We start from the raw sequence: 18,787 nt of genomic DNA, 5'->3' as shown, positions 1-18,787 counted from the left end.
ATGCGCCCAAACAGGGACTTGAACCCTGGACCCTCAGATTAAAAGTCTGATGCTCTACCGACTGAGCTATCCGGGCTCTGAAAAACCCACCACCAGAAGAGTCCAAAGCTGTTTGAATCTTGACATCTATGGTGGAAAAAGAGCATTCAGCCTGAAAGCACAAGTATTTGGCTTGCCCAGGCTGGCCAATCGTCCTCTCCCGTTTAATTTTCTAGGACAGGTTGAAGATAAAAGGGAGAATCTAACCTGTAAGCATGCAGATAGGGTCCAGTCCAGTTTCTGGCTTACTTTTACCTACAGGCCAATGCTCTTTCACCGGAAACAAGGGCCTTGCAAAAAGACACTGCCAGAACGGCTTCCTTAAGCCCTGGACCAAGACACTTCCAGTATTCTTAATCAGTGACTGGGTTACAAATGAAGTTCCCCTTTAGCCTCATGATGCCAGGTCCAGCAGAGGAAACGCAGGCCAAAAAATAAGGTAGAATCCACTCTGGATTATAGGCAAGAGAAGATCAAGCAGCGTGTGCCAGTTGCAGATTGTTTACGGGAGCCCAGGTAAGCTACCACAGACAAGGGTCTATGGCAGGAAACAGTTGGTCAAACAATCACCTTCAGCAACCTTTATTTCTGGTGCAGATTCCAAGAGCCTCGAGGGGGGAGGTTGGCTTCCCGTCCCCTAGGACATTTCATCTCTCTGGTCCAGTGAGCGTTCCTGGCAGATGTGCATAAAGACTGCCCAATCAGAAGCTCAAGGACCTCAAAGCGCCTGAACAGGGACTTGAACCCTGGACCCTCAGATTAAAAGTCTGATGCTCTACCGACTGAGCTATCCGGGCTCTGAAAAACCCACCACCAGAAGAGTCCAAAGCTGTTTGAATCTTGACATCTATGGTGGAAAAAGAGCATTCAGCCTGAAAGCACAAGTATTTGGCTTGCCCAGGCTGGCAAATCGTCCTCTCCCGTTTAATTTTCTAGGACAGGTTGAAGATAAAAGGGAGAATCTAACCTGTAAGCATGCAGATAGGGTCCAGTCCAGTTTCTGGCTTACTTTTACCTACAGGCCAATGCTCTTTCACCGGAAACAAGGGCCTTGCAAAAAGACACTGCCAGAACGGCTTCCTTAAGCCCTGGACCAAGACACTTCCAGTATTCTTAATCAGTGACTGGGTTACAAATGAAGTTCCCCTTTAGCCTCATGATGCCAGGTCCAGCAGAGGAAACGCAGGCCAAAAAATAAGGTAGAATCCACTCTGGATTATAGGCAAGAGAAGATCAAGCAGCGTGTGCCAGTTGCAGATTGTTTACGGGAGCCCAGGTAAGCTACCACAGACAAGGGTCTATGGCAGGAAACAGTTGGTCAAACAATCACCTTCAGCCACCTTTATTTCTGGTGCAGATTCCAAGAGCCTCGAGGGGGGAGGTTGGCTTCCCGTCCCCTAGGACATTTCATCTCTCTGGTCCAGTGAGCGTTCCTGGCAGATGTGCATAAAGACTGCCCAATCAGAAGCTCAAGGACCTCAAAGCGCCCGAACAGGGACTTGAACCCTGGACCCTCAGATTAAAAGTCTGATGCTCTACCGACTGAGCTATCCGGGCTCTGAAAAACCCACCACCAGAAGAGTCCAAAGCTGTTTGAATCTTGACATCTATGGTGGAAAAAGAGCATTCAGCCTGAAAGCACAAGTATTTGGCTTGCCCAGGCTGGCAAATCGTCCTCTCCCGTTTAATTTTCTAGGACAGGTTGAAGATAAAAGGGAGAATCTAACCTGTAAGCATGCAGATAGGGTCCAGTCCAGTTTCTGGCTTACTTTTACCTACAGGCCAATGCTCTTTCACCGGAAACAAGGGCCTTGCAAAAAGACACTGCCAGAACGGCTTCCTTAAGCCCGGGACCAAGACACTTCCAGTATTCTTAATCAGTGACTGGGTTACAAATGAAGTTCCCCTTTAGCCTCATGATGCCAGGTCCAGCAGAGGAAACGCAGGCCAAGAAATAAGGTAGAATCCACTCTGGATTATAGGCAAGAGAAGATCAAGCAGCGTGTGCCAGTCGCAGATTGTTTACGGGAGCCCAGGTAAGCTACCACAGACAAGGGTCTATGGCAGGAAACAGTTGGTCAAACAATCACCTTCAGCCACCTTTATTTCTGGTGCAGATTCCAAGAGCCTCGAGGGGGGAGGTTGGCTTCCCGTCCCCTAGGACATTTCATCTCTCTGGTCCAGTGAGCGTTCCTGGCAGATGTGCATAAAGACTGCCCAATCAGAAGCTCAAGGACCTCAAAGCGCCTGAACAGGGACTTGAACCCTGGACCCTCAGATTAAAAGTCTGATGCTCTACCGACTGAGCTATCCGGGCTCTGAAAAACCCACCACCAGAAGAGTCCAAAGCTGTTTGAATCTTGACATCTATGGTGGAAAAAGAGCATTCAGCCTGAAAGCACAAGTATTTGGCTTGCCCAGGCTGGCAAATCGTCCTCTCCCGTTTAATTTTCTAGGACAGGTTGAAGATAAAAGGGAGAATCTAACCTGTAAGCATGCAGATAGGGTCCAGTCCAGTTTCTGGCTTACTTTTACCTACAGGCCAATGCTCTTTCACCGGAAACAAGGGCCTTGCAAAAAGACACTGCCAGAACGGCTTCCTTAAGCCCTGGACCAAGACACTTCCAGTATTCTTAATCAGTGACTGGGTTACAAATGAAGTTCCCCTTTAGCCTCATGATGCCAGGTCCAGCAGAGGAAACGCAGGCCAAAAAATAAGGTAGAATCCACTCTGGATTATAGGCAAGAGAAGATCAAGCAGCGTGTGCCAGTTGCAGATTGTTTACGGGAGCCCAGGTAAGCTACCACAGACAAGGGTCTATGGCAGGAAACAGTTGGTCAAACAATCACCTTCAGCAACCTTTATTTCTGGTGCAGATTCCAAGAGCCTCGAGGGGGGAGGTTGGCTTCCCGTCCCCTAGGACATTTCATCTCTCTGGTCCAGTGAGCGTTCCTGGCAGATGTGCATAAAGACTGCCCAATCAGAAGCTCAAGGACCTCAATGCGCCCAAACAGGGACTTGAACCCTGGCCCCTAAGATTAAAAGTCTGATGCTCTACCGACTGAGCTATCCGGGCTCTGAAAAATCCACCACCAGAAGAGTCCAAAGCTGTTTGAATCTTGACATCTATGGTGGAAAAAGAGCATTCAGCCTGAAAGCACAAGTATTTGGCTTGCCCAGGCTGGCCAATCGTCCTCTCCCGTTTAATTTTCTAGGACAGGTTGAAGATAAAAGGGAGAATCTAACCTGTAAGCATGCAGATAGGGTCCAGTCCAGTTTCTGGCTTACTTTTACCTACAGGCCAATGCTCTTTCACCGGAAACAAGGGCCTTGCAAAAAGACACTGCCAGAACGGCTTCCTTAAGCCCTGGACCAAGACACTTCCAGTATTCTTAATCAGTGACTGGGTTACAAATGAAGTTCCCCTTTAGCCTCATGATGCCAGGTCCAGCAGAGGAAACGCAGGCCAAAAAATAAGGTAGAATCCACTCTGGATTATAGGCAAGAGAAGATCAAGCAGCGTGTGCCAGTTGCAGATTGTTTACGGGAGCCCAGGTAAGCTACCACAGACAAGGGTCTATGGCAGGAAACAGTTGGTCAAACAATCACCTTCAGCCACCTTTATTTCTGGTGCAGATTCCAAGAGCCTCGAGGGGGGAGGTTGGCTTCCCGTCCCCTAGGACATTTCATCTCTCTGGTCCAGTGAGCGTTCCTGGCAGATGTGCATAAAGACTGCCCAATCAGAAGCTCAAGGACCTCAAAGCGCCCGAACAGGGACTTGAACCCTGGACCCTCAGATTAAAAGTCTGATGCTCTACCGACTGAGCTATCCGGGCTCTGAAAAACCCACCACCAGAAGAGTCCAAAGCTGTTTGAATCTTGACATCTATGGTGGAAAAAGAGCATTCAGCCTGAAAGCACAAGTATTTGGCTTGCCCAGGCTGGCAAATCGTCCTCTCCCGTTTAATTTTCTAGGACAGGTTGAAGATAAAAGGGAGAATCTAACCTGTAAGCATGCAGATAGGGTCCAGTCCAGTTTCTGGCTTACTTTTACCTACAGGCCAATGCTCTTTCACCGGAAACAAGGGCCTTGCAAAAAGACACTGCCAGAACGGCTTCCTTAAGCCCGGGACCAAGACACTTCCAGTATTCTTAATCAGTGACTGGGTTACAAATGAAGTTCCCCTTTAGCCTCATGATGCCAGGTCCAGCAGAGGAAACGCAGGCCAAGAAATAAGGTAGAATCCACTCTGGATTATAGGCAAGAGAAGATCAAGCAGCGTGTGCCAGTCGCAGATTGTTTACGGGAGCCCAGGTAAGCTACCACAGACAAGGGTCTATGGCAGGAAACAGTTGGTCAAACAATCACCTTCAGCCACCTTTATTTCTGGTGCAGATTCCAAGAGCCTCGAGGGGGAGGTTGGCTTCCCGTCCCCTAGGACATTTCATCTCTCTGGTCCAGTGAGCGTTCCTGGCAGATGTGCATAAAGACTGCCCAATCAGAAGCTCAAGGACCTCATAGCGCCTGAACAGGGACTTGAACCCTGGACCCTCAGATTAAAAGTCTGAGGCTCTACCGACTGAGCTATCCGGGCTCTGAAAAACCCACCACCAGAAGAGTCCAAAGCTGTTTGAATCTTGACATCTATGGTGGAAAAAGAGCATTCAGCCTGAAAGCACAAGTATTTGGCTTGCCCAGGCTGGCAAATCGTCCTCTCCCGTTTAATTTTCTAGGACAGGTTGAAGATAAAAGGGAGAATCTAACCTGTAAGCATGCAGATAGGGTCCAGTCCAGTTTCTGGCTTACTTTTACCTACAGGCCAATGCTCTTTCACCGGAAACAAGGGCCTTGCAAAAAGACACTGCCAGAACGGCTTCCTTAAGCCCTGGACCAAGACACTTCCAGTATTCTTAATCAGTGACTGGGTTACAAATGAAGTTCCCCTTTAGCCTCATGATGCCAGGTCCAGCAGAGGAAACGCAGGCCAAAAAATAAGGTAGAATCCACTCTGGATTATAGGCAAGAGAAGATCAAGCAGCGTGTGCCAGTCGCAGATTGTTTACGGGAGCCCAGGTAAGCTACCACAGACAAGGGTCTATGGCAGGAAACAGTTGGTCAAACAATCACCTTCAGCCACCTTTATTTCTGGTGCAGATTCCAAGAGCCTCGAGGGGGGAGGTTGGCTTCCCGTCCCCTAGGACATTTCATCTCTCTGGTCCAGTGAGCGTTCCTGGCAGATGTGCATAAAGACTGCCCAATCAGAAGCTCAAGGACCTCAAAGCGCCCGAACAGGGACTTGAACCCTGGACCCTCAGATTAAAAGTCTGATGCTCTACCGACTGAGCTATCCGGGCTCTGAAAAACCCACCACCAGAAGAGTCCAAAGCTGTTTGAATCTTGACATCTATGGTGGAAAAAGAGCATTCAGCCTGAAAGCACAAGTATTTGGCTTGCCCAGGCTGGCAAATCGTCCTCTCCCGTTTAATTTTCTAGGACAGGTTGAAGATAAAAGGGAGAATCTAACCTGTAAGCATGCAGATAGGGTCCAGTCCAGTTTCTGGCTTACTTTTACCTACAGGCCAATGCTCTTTCACCGGAAACAAGGGCCTTGCAAAAAGACACTGCCAGAACGGCTTCCTTAAGCCCGGGACCAAGACACTTCCAGTATTCTTAATCAGTGACTGGGTTACAAATGAAGTTCCCCTTTAGCCTCATGATGCCAGGTCCAGCAGAGGAAACGCAGGCCAAGAAATAAGGTAGAATCCACTCTGGATTATAGGCAAGAGAAGATCAAGCAGCGTGTGCCAGTCGCAGATTGTTTACGGGAGCCCAGGTAAGCTACCACAGACAAGGGTCTATGGCAGGAAACAGTTGGTCAAACAATCACCTTCAGCCACCTTTATTTCTGGTGCAGATTCCAAGAGCCTCGAGGGGGAGGTTGGCTTCCCGTCCCCTAGGACATTTCATCTCTCTGGTCCAGTGAGCGTTCCTGGCAGATGTGCATAAAGACTGCCCAATCAGAAGCTCAAGGACCTCAAAGCGCCTGAACAGGGACTTGAACCCTGGACCCTCAGATTAAAAGTCTGATGCTCTACCGACTGAGCTATCCGGGCTCTGAAAAACCCACCACCAGAAGAGTCCAAAGCTGTTTGAATCTTGACATCTATGGTGGAAAAAGAGCATTCAGCCTGAAAGCACAAGTATTTGGCTTGCCCAGGCTGGCAAATCGTCCTCTCCCGTTTAATTTTCTAGGACAGGTTGAAGATAAAAGGGAGAATCTAACCTGTAAGCATGCAGATAGGGTCCAGTCCAGTTTCTGGCTTACTTTTACCTACAGGCCAATGCTCTTTCACCGGAAACAAGGGCCTTGCAAAAAGACACTGCCAGAACGGCTTCCTTAAGCCCTGGACCAAGACACTTCCAGTATTCTTAATCAGTGACTGGGTTACAAATGAAGTTCCCCTTTAGCCTCATGATGCCAGGTCCAGCAGAGGAAACGCAGGCCAAAAAATAAGGTAGAATCCACTCTGGATTATAAGCAAGAGAAGATCAAGTAGCGTGTGCCAGTCGCAGATTGTTTACGGGAGCCCAGGTAAGCTACCACAGACAAGGGTCTATGGCAGGAAACAGTTGGTCAAACAATCACCTTCAGCCACCTTTATTTCTGGTGCAGATTCCAAGAGCCTCGAGGGGGGAGGTTGGCTTCCCGTCCCCTAGGACATTTCATCTCTCTGGTCCAGTGAGCGTTCCTGGCAGATGTGCATAAAGACTGCCCAATCAGAAGCTCAAGGACCTCAAAGCGCCCGAACAGGGACTTGAACCCTGGACCCTCAGATTAAAAGTCTGATGCTCTACCGACTGAGCTATCCGGGCTCTGAAAAACCCACCACCAGAAGAGTCCAAAGCTGTTTGAATCATGACATCTATGGTGGAAAAAGAGCATTCAGCCTGAAAGCACAAGTATTTGGCTTGCCCAGGCTGGCAAATCGTCCTCTCCCGTTTAATTTTCTAGGACAGGTTGAAGATAAAAGGGAGAATCTAACCTGTAAGCATGCAGATAGGGTCCAGTCCAGTTTCTGGCTTACTTTTACCTACAGGCCAATGCTCTTTCACCGGAAACAAGGGCCTTGCAAAAAGACACTGCCAGAACGGCTTCCTTAAGCCCGGGACCAAGACACTTCCAGTATTCTTAATCAGTGACTGGGTTACAAATGAAGTTCCCCTTTAGCCTCATGATGCCAGGTCCAGCAGAGGAAACGCAGGCCAAGAAATAAGGTAGAATCCACTCTGGATTATAGGCAAGAGAAGATCAAGCAGCGTGTGCCAGTCGCAGATTGTTTACGGGAGCCCAGGTAAGCTACCACAGACAAGGGTCTATGGCAGGAAACAGTTGGTCAAACAATCACCTTCAGCCACCTTTATTTCTGGTGCAGATTCCAAGAGCCTCGAGGGGGGAGGTTGGCTTCCCGTCCCCTAGGACATTTCATCTCTCTGGTCCAGTGAGCGTTCCTGGCAGATGTGCATAAAGACTGCCCAATCAGAAGCTCAAGGACCTCAAAGCGCCTGAACAGGGACTTGAACCCTGGACCCTCAGATTAAAAGTCTGATGCTCTACCGACTGAGCTATCCGGGCTCTGAAAAACCCACCACCAGAAGAGTCCAAAGCTGTTTGAATCTTGACATCTATGGTGGAAAAAGAGCATTCAGCCTGAAAGCACAAGTATTTGGCTTGCCCAGGCTGGCAAATCGTCCTCTCCCGTTTAATTTTCTAGGACAGGTTGAAGATAAAAGGGAGAATCTAACCTGTAAGCATGCAGATAGGGTCCAGTCCAGTTTCTGGCTTACTTTTACCTACAGGCCAATGCTCTTTCACCGGAAACAAGGGCCTTGCAAAAAGACACTGCCAGAACGGCTTCCTTAAGCCCTGGACCAAGACACTTCCAGTATTCTTAATCAGTGACTGGGTTACAAATGAAGTTCCCCTTTAGCCTCATGATGCCAGGTCCAGCAGAGGAAACGCAGGCCAAAAAATAAGGTAGAATCCACTCTGGATTATAGGCAAGAGAAGATCAAGCAGCGTGTGCCAGTTGCAGATTGTTTACGGGAGCCCAGGTAAGCTACCACAGACAAGGGTCTATGGCAGGAAACAGTTGGTCAAACAATCACCTTCAGCCACCTTTATTTCTGGTGCAGATTCCAAGAGCCTCGAGGGGGGAGGTTGGCTTCCCGTCCCCTAGGACATTTCATCTCTCTGGTCCAGTGAGCGTTCCTGGCAGATGTGCATAAAGACTGCCCAATCAGAAGCTCAAGGACCTCAAAGCGCCCGAACAGGGACTTGAACCCTGGACCCTCAGATTAAAAGTCTGATGCTCTACCGACTGAGCTATCCGGGCTCTGAAAAACCCACCACCAGAAGAGTCCAAAGCTGTTTGAATCATGACATCTATGGTGGAAAAAGAGCATTCAGCCTGAAAGCACAAGTATTTGGCTTGCCCAGGCTGGCAAATCGTCCTCTCCCGTTTAATTTTCTAGGACAGGTTGAAGATAAAAGGGAGAATCTAACCTGTAAGCATGCAGATAGGGTCCAGTCCAGTTTCTGGCTTACTTTTACCTACAGGCCAATGCTCTTTCACCGGAAACAAGGGCCTTGCAAAAAGACACTGCCAGAACGGCTTCCTTAAGCCCGGGACCAAGACACTTCCAGTATTCTTAATCAGTGACTGGGTTACAAATGAAGTTCCCCTTTAGCCTCATGATGCCAGGTCCAGCAGAGGAAACGCAGGCCAAGAAATAAGGTAGAATCCACTCTGGATTATAGGCAAGAGAAGATCAAGCAGCGTGTGCCAGTCGCAGATTGTTTACGGGAGCCCAGGTAAGCTACCACAGACAAGGGTCTATGGCAGGAAACAGTTGGTCAAACAATCACCTTCAGCCACCTTTATTTCTGGTGCAGATTCCAAGAGCCTCGAGGGGGGAGGTTGGCTTCCCGTCCCCTAGGACATTTCATCTCTCTGGTCCAGTGAGCGTTCCTGGCAGATGTGCATAAAGACTGCCCAATCAGAAGCTCAAGGACCTCAAAGCGCCTGAACAGGGACTTGAACCCTGGACCCTCAGATTAAAAGTCTGATGCTCTACCGACTGAGCTATCCGGGCTCTGAAAAACCCACCACCAGAAGAGTCCAAAGCTGTTTGAATCTTGACATCTATGGTGGAAAAAGAGCATTCAGCCTGAAAGCACAAGTATTTGGCTTGCCCAGGCTGGCAAATCGTCCTCTCCCGTTTAATTTTCTAGGACAGGTTGAAGATAAAAGGGAGAATCTAACCTGTAAGCATGCAGATAGGGTCCAGTCCAGTTTCTGGCTTACTTTTACCTACAGGCCAATGCTCTTTCACCGGAAACAAGGGCCTTGCAAAAAGACACTGCCAGAACGGCTTCCTTAAGCCCTGGACCAAGACACTTCCAGTATTCTTAATCAGTGACTGGGTTACAAATGAAGTTCCCCTTTAGCCTCATGATGCCAGGTCCAGCAGAGGAAACGCAGGCCAAAAAATAAGGTAGAATCCACTCTGGATTATAGGCAAGAGAAGATCAAGCAGCGTGTGCCAGTTGCAGATTGTTTACGGGAGCCCAGGTAAGCTACCACAGACAAGGGTCTATGGCAGGAAACAGTTGGTCAAACAATCACCTTCAGCAACCTTTATTTCTGGTGCAGATTCCAAGAGCCTCGAGGGGGGAGGTTGGCTTCCCGTCCCCTAGGACATTTCATCTCTCTGGTCCAGTGAGCGTTCCTGGCAGATGTGCATAAAGACTGCCCAATCAGAAGCTCAAGGACCTCAAAGCGCCCGAACAGGGACTTGAACCCTGGACCCTCAGATTAAAAGTCTGATGCTCTACCGACTGAGCTATCCGGGCTCTGAAAAACCCACCACCAGAAGAGTCCAAAGCTGTTTGAATCATGACATCTATGGTGGAAAAAGAGCATTCAGCCTGAAAGCACAAGTATTTGGCTTGCCCAGGCTGGCAAATCGTCCTCTCCCGTTTAATTTTCTAGGACAGGTTGAAGATAAAAGGGAGAATCTAACCTGTAAGCATGCAGATAGGGTCCAGTCCAGTTTCTGGCTTACTTTTACCTACAGGCCAATGCTCTTTCACCGGAAACAAGGGCCTTGCAAAAAGACACTGCCAGAACGGCTTCCTTAAGCCCGGGACCAAGACACTTCCAGTATTCTTAATCAGTGACTGGGTTACAAATGAAGTTCCCCTTTAGCCTCATGATGCCAGGTCCAGCAGAGGAAACGCAGGCCAAGAAATAAGGTAGAATCCACTCTGGATTATAGGCAAGAGAAGATCAAGCAGCGTGTGCCAGTCGCAGATTGTTTACGGGAGCCCAGGTAAGCTACCACAGACAAGGGTCTATGGCAGGAAACAGTTGGTCAAACAATCACCTTCAGCCACCTTTATTTCTGGTGCAGATTCCAAGAGCCTCGAGGGGGGAGGTTGGCTTCCCGTCCCCTAGGACATTTCATCTCTCTGGTCCAGTGAGCGTTCCTGGCAGATGTGCATAAAGACTGCCCAATCAGAAGCTCAAGGACCTCAAAGCGCCTGAACAGAGACTTGAACCCTGGACCCTCAGATTAAAAGTCTGATGCTCTACCGACTGAGCTATCCGGGCTCTGAAAAATCCACCACCAGAAGAGTCCAAAGCTGTTTGAATCTTGACATCTATGGTGGAAAAAGAGCATTCAGCCTGAAAGCACAAGTATTTGGCTTGCCCAGGCTGGCCAATCGTCCTCTCCCGTTTAATTTTCTAGGACAGGTTGAAGATAAAAGGGAGAATCTAACCTGTAAGCATGCAGATAGGGTCCAGTCCAGTTTCTGGCTTACTTTTACCTACAGGCCAATGCTCTTTCACCGGAAACAAGGGCCTTGCAAAAAGACACTGCCCGAACGGCTTCCTTAAGCCCTGGACCAAGACACTTCCAGTATTCTTAATCAGTGACTGGGTTACAAATGAAGTTCCCCTTTAGCCTCATGATGCCAGGTCCAGCAGAGGAAACGCAGGCCAAAAAATAAGGTAGAATCCACTCTGGATTATAGGCAAGAGAAGATCAAGCAGCGTGTGCCAGTTGCAGATTGTTTACGGGAGCCCAGGTAAGCTACCACAGACAAGGGTCTATGGCAGGAAACAGTTGGTCAAACAATCACCTTCAGCCACCTTTATTTCTGGTGCAGATTCCAAGAGCCTCGAGGGGGGAGGTTGGCTTCCCGTCCCCTAGGACATTTCATCTCTCTGGTCCAGTGAGCGTTCCTGGCAGATGTGCATAAAGACTGCCCAATCAGAAGCTCAAGGACCTCAAAGCGCCCGAACAGGGACTTGAACCCTGGACCCTCAGATTAAAAGTCTGATGCTCTACCGACTGAGCTATCCGGGCTCTGAAAAACCCACCACCAGAAGAGTCCAAAGCTGTTTGAATCTTGACATCTATGGTGGAAAAAGAGCATTCAGCCTGAAAGCACAAGTATTTGGCTTGCCCAGGCTGGCAAATCGTCCTCTCCCGTTTAATTTTCTAGGACAGGTTGAAGATAAAAGGGAGAATCTAACCTGTAAGCATGCAGATAGGGTCCAGTCCAGTTTCTGGCTTACTTTTACCTACAGGCCAATGCTCTTTCACCGGAAACAAGGGCCTTGCAAAAAGACACTGCCAGAACGGCTTCCTTAAGCCCTGGACCAAGACACTTCCAGTATTCTTAATCAGTGACTGGGTTACAAATGAAGTTCCCCTTTAGCCTCATGATGCCAGGTCCAGCAGAGGAAACGCAGGCCAAAAAATAAGGTAGAATCCACTCTGGATTATAGGCAAGAGAAGATCAAGCAGCGTGTGCCAGTCGCAGATTGTTTACGGGAGCCCAGGTAAGCTACCACAGACAAGGGTCTATGGCAGGAAACAGTTGGTCAAACAATCACCTTCAGCCACCTTTATTTCTGGTGCAGATTCCAAGAGCCTCGAGGGGGGAGGTTGGCTTCCCGTCCCCTAGGACATTTCATCTCTCTGGTCCAGTGAGCGTTCCTGGCAGATGTGCATGAAGACTGCCCAATCAGAAGCTCAAGGACCTCAAAGCGCCCAAACAGGGACTTGAACCCTGGCCCCTTAGATTAAAAGTTTGATGCTCTACCGACTGAGCTATCCGGGCTCTGAAAAATCCACCACCAGAAGAGTCCAAAGCTGTTTGAATCTTGACATCTATGGTGGAAAAAGAGCATTCAGCCTGAAAGCACAAGTATTTGGCTTGCCCAGGCTGGCAAATCGTCCTCTCCCGTTTAATTTTCTAGGACAGGTTGAAGATAAAAGGGAGAATCTAACCTGTAAGAATGCAGATAGGGTCCAGTCCAGTTTCTGGCTTACTTTTACCTACAGGCCAATGCTCTTTCACCGGAAACAATGGCCTTGCAAAAAGACACTGCCAGAACGGCTTCCTTAAGCCCTGGACCAAGACACTTCCAGTATTCTTAATCAGTGACTGGGTTACAAATGAAGTTCCCCTTTAGCCTCATGATGCCAGGTCCAGCAGAGGAAACGCAGGCCAAGAAATAAGGTAGAATCCACTCTGGATTATAGGCAAGAGAAGATCAAGCAGCGTGTGCCAGTTGCAGATTGTTTACGGGAGCCCAGGTAAGCTACCACAGACAAGGGTCTATGGCAGGAAACAGTTGGTCAAACAATCACCTTCAGCCACCTTTATTTCTGGTGCAGATTCCAAGAGCCTCGAGGGGGGAGGTTGGCTTCCCATCCCCTAGGACATTTCATCTCTCTGGTCCAGTGAGCGTTCCTGGCAGATGTGCATAAAGACTGCCCAATCAGAAGCTCAAGGACCTCAAAGCGCCCAAACAGGGACTTGAACCCTGGCCCCTTAGATTAAAAGTCTGATGCTCTACCGACTGAGCTATCCGGGCTCTGAAAAATCCACCACCAGAAGAGTCCAAAGCTGTTTGAATCTTGACATCTATGGTGGAAAAAGAGCATTCAGCCTGAAAGCACAAGTATTTGGCTTGCCCAGGCTGGCAAATCGTCCTCTCCCGTTTAATTTTCTAGGACAGGTTGAAGATAAAAGGGAGAATCTAACCTGTAAGCATGCAGATAGGGTCCAGTCCAGTTTCTGGCTTACTTTTACCTACAGGCCAATGCTCTTTCACCGGAAACAAGGGCCTTGCAAAAAGACACTGCCAGAACGGCTTCCTTAAGCCCTGGACCAAGACACTTCCAGTATTCTTAACCAGTGACTGGGTTACAAATGAAGTTCCCCTTTAGCCTCATGATGCCAGGTCCAGCAGAGGAAACGCAGGCCAAGAAATAAGGTAGAATCCACTCTGGATTATAGGCAAGAGAAGATCAAGCAGCGTGTGCCAGTCGCAGATTGTTTACGGGAGCCCAGGTAAGCTACCACAGACAAGGGTCTATGGCAGGAAACAGTTGGTCAAACAATCACCTTCAGCCACCTTTATTTCTGGTGCAGATTCCAAGAGCCTCGAGGGGGGAGGTTGGCTTCCCGTCCCCTAGGACATTTCATCTCTCTGGTCCAGTGAGCGTTCCTGGCAGATGTGCATAAAGACTGCCCAATCAGAAGCTCAAGGACCTCAAACCGCCCAAACAGGGACTTGAACCCTGGACCCTCAGATTAAAAGTCTGATGCTCTACCGACTGAGCTATCCGGGCTCTGAAAAATCCACCACCAGAAGAGTCCAAAGCTGTTTGAATCTTGACATTTATGGTGGAAAAAGAGCATTCAGCCTGAAAGCACAAGTATTTGGCTTGCCCAGGCTGGCAAATCGTCCTCTCCCGTTTAATTTTCTAGGACAGGTTGAAGATAAAAGGGAGAATCTAACCTGTAAGCATGCAGATAGGGTCCAGTCCAGTTTCTGGCTTACTTTTACCTACAGGCCAATGCTCTTTCACCGGAAACAAGGGCCTTGCAAAAAGACACTGCCAGAACGGCTTCCTTAAGCCCGGGACCAAGACACTTCCAGTATTCTTAATCAGTGACTGGGTTACAAATGAAGTTCCCCTTTAGCCTCATGATGCCAGGTCCAGCAGAGGAAACGCAGGCCAAGAAATAAGGTAGAATCCACTCTGGATTATAGGCAAGAGAAGATCAAGCAGCGTGTGCCAGTCGCAGATTGTTTACGGGAGCCCAGGTAAGCTACCACAGACAAGGGTCTATGGCAGGAAACAGTTGGTCAAACAATCACCTTCAGCCACCTTTATTTCTGGTGCAGATTCCAAGAGCCTCGAGGGGGGAGGTTGGCTTCCCGTCCCCTAGGACATTTCATCTCTCTGGTCCAGTGAGCGTTCCTGGCAGATGTGCATAAAGACTGCCCAATCAGAAGCTCAAGGACCTCAAAGCGCCTGAACAGAGACTTGAACCCTGGACCCTCAGATTAAAAGTCTGATGCTCTACCGACTGAGCTATCCGGGCTCTGAAAAATCCACCACCAGAAGAGTCCAAAGCTGTTTGAATCTTGACATCTATGGTGGAAAAAGAGCATTCAGCCTGAAAGCACAAGTATTTGGCTTGCCCAGGCTGGCCAATCGTCCTCTCCCGTTTAATTTTCTAGGACAGGTTGAAGATAAAAGGGAGAATCTAACCTGTAAGCATGCAGATAGGGTCCAGTCCAGTTTCTGGCTTACTTTTACCTACAGGCCAATGCTCTTTCACCGGAAACAAGGGCCTTGCAAAAAGACACTGCCCGAACGGCTTCCTTAAGCCCTGGACCAAGACACTTCCAGTATTCTTAATCAGTGACTGGGTTACAAATGAAGTTCCCCTTTAGCCTCATGATGCCAGGTCCAGCAGAGGAAAAGCAGGCCAAAAAATAAGGTAGAATCCACTCTGGATTATAGGCAAGAGAAGATCAAGCAGCGTGTGCCAGTTGCAGATTGTTTACGGGAGCCCAGGTAAGCTACCACAGACAAGGGTCTATGGCAGGAAACAGTTGGTCAAACAATCACCTTCAGCCACCTTTATTTCTGGTGCAGATTCCAAGAGCCTCGAGGGGGGAGGTTGGCTTCCCGTCCCCTAGGACATTTCATCTCTCTGGTCCAGTGAGCGTTCCTGGCAGATGTGCATAAAGACTGCCCAATCAGAAGCTCAAGGACCTCAAAGCGCCCGAACAGGGACTTGAACCCTGGACCCTCAGATTAAAAGTCTGATGCTCTACCGACTGAGCTATCCGGGCTCTGAAAAACCCACCACCAGAAGAGTCCAAAGCTGTTTGAATCTTGACATCTATGGTGGAAAAAGAGCATTCAGCCTGAAAGCACAAGTATTTGGCTTGCCCAGGCTGGCAAATCGTCCTCTCCCGTTTAATTTTCTAGGACAGGTTGAAGATAAAAGGGAGAATCTAACCTGTAAGCATGCAGATAGGGTCCAGTCCAGTTTCTGGCTTACTTTTACCTACAGGCCAATGCTCTTTCACCGGAAACAAGGGCCTTGCAAAAAGACACTGCCAGAACGGCTTCCTTAAGCCCTGGACCAAGACACTTCCAGTATTCTTAATCAGTGACTGGGTTACAAATGAAGTTCCCCTTTAGCCTCATGATGCCAGGTCCAGCAGAGGAAACGCAGGCCAAAAAATAAGGTAGAATCCACTCTGGATTATAGGCAAGAGAAGATCAAGCAGCGTGTGCCAGTCGCAGATTGTTTACGGGAGCCCAGGTAAGCTACCACAGACAAGGGTCTATGGCAGGAAACAGTTGGTCAAACAATCACCTTCAGCCACCTTTATTTCTGGTGCAGATTCCAAGAGCCTCGAGGGGGGAGGTTGGCTTCCCGTCCCCTAGGACATTTCATCTCTCTGGTCCAGTGAGCGTTCCTGGCAGATGTGCATGAAGACTGCCCAATCAGAAGCTCAAGGACCTCAAAGCGCCCAAACAGGGACTTGAACCCTGGCCCCTTAGATTAAAAGTTTGATGCTCTACCGACTGAGCTATCCGGGCTCTGAAAAATCCACCACCAGAAGAGTCCAAAGCTGTTTGAATCTTGACATCTATGGTGGAAAAAGAGCATTCAGCCTGAAAGCACAAGTATTTGGCTTGCCCAGGCTGGCAAATCGTCCTCTCCCGTTTAATTTTCTAGGACAGGTTGAAGATAAAAGGGAGAATCTAACCTGTAAGAATGCAGATAGGGTCCAGTCCAGTTTCTGGCTTACTTTTACCTACAGGCCAATGCTCTTTCACCGGAAACAATGGCCTTGCAAAAAGACACTGCCAGAACGGCTTCCTTAAGCCCTGGACCAAGACACTTCCAGTATTCTTAATCAGTGACTGGGTTACAAATGAAGTTCCCCTTTAGCCTCATGATGCCAGGTCCAGCAGAGGAAACGCAGGCCAAGAAATAAGGTAGAATCCACTCTGGATTATAGGCAAGAGAAGATCAAGCAGCGTGTGCCAGTTGCAGATTGTTTACGGGAGCCCAGGTAAGCTACCACAGACAAGGGTCTATGGCAGGAAACAGTTGGTCAAACAATCACCTTCAGCCACCTTTATTTCTGGTGCAGATTCCAAGAGCCTCGAGGGGGGAGGTTGGCTTCCCATCCCCTAGGACATTTCATCTCTCTGGTCCAGTGAGCGTTCCTGGCAGATGTGCATAAAGACTGCCCAATCAGAAGCTCAAGGACCTCAAAGCGCCCAAACAGGGACTTGAACCCTGGCCCCTTAGATTAAAAGTCTGATGCTCTACCGACTGAGCTATCCGGGCTCTGAAAAATCCACCACCAGAAGAGTCCAAAGCTGTTTGAATCTTGACATCTATGGTGGAAAAAGAGCATTCAGCCTGAAAGCACAAGTATTTGGCTTGCCCAGGCTGGCAAATCGTCCTCTCCCGTTTAATTTTCTAGGACAGGTTGAAGATAAAAGGGAGAATCTAACCTGTAAGCATGCAGATAGGGTCCAGTCCAGTTTCTGGCTTACTTTTACCTACAGGCCAATGCTCTTTCACCGGAAACAAGGGCCTTGCAAAAAGACACTGCCAGAACGGCTTCCTTAAGCCCTGGACCAAGACACTTCCAGTATTCTTAACCAGTGACTGGGTTACAAATGAAGTTCCCCTTTAGCCTCATGATGCCAGGTCCAGCAGAGGAAACGCAGGCCAAGAAATAAGGTAGAATCCACTCTGGATTATAGGCAAGAGAAGATCAAGCAGCGTGTGCCAGTCGCAGATTGTTTACGGGAGCCCAGGTAAGCTACCACAGACAAGGGTCTATGGCAGGAAACAGTTGGTCAAACAATCACCTTCAGCCACCTTTATTTCTGGTGCAGATTCCAAGAGCCTCGAGGGGGGAGGTTGGCTTCCCGTCCCCTAGGACATTTCATCTCTCTGGTCCAGTGAGCGTTCCTGGCAGATGTGCATAAAGACTGCCCAATCAGAAGCTCAAGGACCTCAAACCGCCCAAACAGGGACTTGAACCCTGGACCCTCAGATTAAAAGTCTGATGCTCTACCGACTGAGCTATCCGGGCTCTGAAAAATCCACCACCAGAAGAGTCCAAAGCTGTTTGAATCTTGACATCTATGGTGGAAAAAGAGCATTCAGCCTGAAAGCACAAGTATTTGGCTTGCCCAGGCTGGCAAATCGTCCTCTCCCGTTTAATTTTCTAAGACAGGTTGAAGATAAAAGGGAGAATCTAACCTGTAAGCATGCAGATAGGGTCCAGTCCAGTTTCTGGCTTACTTTTACCTACAGGCCAATGCTCTTTCACCGGAAACAAGGGCCTTGCAAAAAGACACTGCCAGAACGGCTTCCTTAAGCCCTGGACCAAGACACTTCCAGTATTCTTAATCAGTGACTGGGTTACAAATGAAGTTCCCCTTTAGCCTCATGATGCCAGGTCCAGCAGAGGAAACGCAGGCCAAAAAATAAGGTAGAATCCACTCTGGATTATAGGCAAGAGAAGATCAAGCAGCGTGTGCCAGTCGCAGATTGTTTACGGGAGCCCAGGTAAGCTACCACAGACAAGGGTCTATGGCAGGAAACAGTTGGTCAAACAATCACCTTCAGCCACCTTTATTTCTGGTGCAGATTCCAAGAGCCTCGAGGGGGGAGGTTGGCTTCCCGTCCCCTAGGACATTTCATCTCTCTGGTCCAGTGAGCGTTCCTGGCAGATGTGCGTAAAGACTGCCCAATCAGAAGCTCAAGGACCTCAAAGCGCCCGGACAGGGACTTGAACCCTGGACCCTCAGATTAAAAGTCTGATACTCTACCAACTGAGCTATCCGGGCTCTGAAAAACCCACCACCAGAAGAGTCCAAAGCTGTTTGAATCTTGACATCTATGGTGGAAAAAGAGCATTCAGCCTGAAAGCACAAGTATTTGGCTTGCCCAGGCTGGCAAATCGTCCTCTCCCGTTTAATTTTCTAGGACAGGTTGAAGATAAAAGGGAGAATCTAACCTGTAAGCATGCAGATAGGGTCCAGTCCAGTTTCTGGCTTACTTTTACCTACAGGCCAATGCTCTTTCACCGGAAACAAGGGCCTTGCAAAAAGACACTGCCAGAACAGCATCCTTAAGCCCTGGACCAAGACACTTCCAGTATTCTTAATCAGTGACTGGGTTACAAATGAAGTTCCCCTTTAGCCTCATGATGCCAGGTCCAGCAGAGGAAACGCAGGCCAAAAAATAAGGTAGAATCCACTCTGGATTATAGGCAAGAGAAGATCAAGCAGCGTGTGCCAGTTGCAGATTGTTTACGGGA

The 18,787-nt window shown here is 48.8% G+C and overlaps 8 non-coding genes across 8 annotated transcripts; all 8 read right to left on the bottom strand.

Annotated features, from left to right (window-relative positions):
* Positions 1-1,523: 1,523 nt before the first annotated feature.
* Positions 1,524-1,596, bottom strand: TRNAK-UUU (transfer RNA lysine (anticodon UUU)). The gene has a single exon. It is a non-coding gene; the product is annotated as a tRNA-Lys (tRNA).
* A 2,207-nt stretch (positions 1,597-3,803) lies between these two features.
* TRNAK-UUU (transfer RNA lysine (anticodon UUU)) lies at positions 3,804-3,876 on the bottom strand. The gene has a single exon. It is a non-coding gene; the product is annotated as a tRNA-Lys (tRNA).
* Positions 3,877-5,322: 1,446 nt separating this feature from the next.
* Positions 5,323-5,395, bottom strand: TRNAK-UUU (transfer RNA lysine (anticodon UUU)). The gene has a single exon. It is a non-coding gene; the product is annotated as a tRNA-Lys (tRNA).
* Positions 5,396-6,841: 1,446 nt separating this feature from the next.
* TRNAK-UUU (transfer RNA lysine (anticodon UUU)) lies at positions 6,842-6,914 on the bottom strand. The gene has a single exon. It is a non-coding gene; the product is annotated as a tRNA-Lys (tRNA).
* A 1,447-nt stretch (positions 6,915-8,361) lies between these two features.
* On the bottom strand, positions 8,362-8,434 carry TRNAK-UUU (transfer RNA lysine (anticodon UUU)). The gene has a single exon. It is a non-coding gene; the product is annotated as a tRNA-Lys (tRNA).
* A 1,447-nt stretch (positions 8,435-9,881) lies between these two features.
* On the bottom strand, positions 9,882-9,954 carry TRNAK-UUU (transfer RNA lysine (anticodon UUU)). Its single transcript has one exon. It is a non-coding gene; the product is annotated as a tRNA-Lys (tRNA).
* A 1,447-nt stretch (positions 9,955-11,401) lies between these two features.
* TRNAK-UUU (transfer RNA lysine (anticodon UUU)) lies at positions 11,402-11,474 on the bottom strand. The gene has a single exon. It is a non-coding gene; the product is annotated as a tRNA-Lys (tRNA).
* Positions 11,475-15,201: 3,727 nt separating this feature from the next.
* TRNAK-UUU (transfer RNA lysine (anticodon UUU)) lies at positions 15,202-15,274 on the bottom strand. The gene has a single exon. It is a non-coding gene; the product is annotated as a tRNA-Lys (tRNA).
* Between the last annotated feature and the right edge of the window lie 3,513 nt (positions 15,275-18,787).

This window comes from Lithobates pipiens, unplaced genomic scaffold (genome assembly GCF_037356315.1).
Source record: "Lithobates pipiens isolate NorthernLeopardFrog02 unplaced genomic scaffold, aLitPip1_a1.2 Scaffold_8, whole genome shotgun sequence".
Classification (NCBI taxonomy): domain Eukaryota; kingdom Metazoa; phylum Chordata; class Amphibia; order Anura; family Ranidae; genus Lithobates; species Lithobates pipiens.
This window is presented reverse-complemented; position numbering and strand designations above follow the sequence as displayed.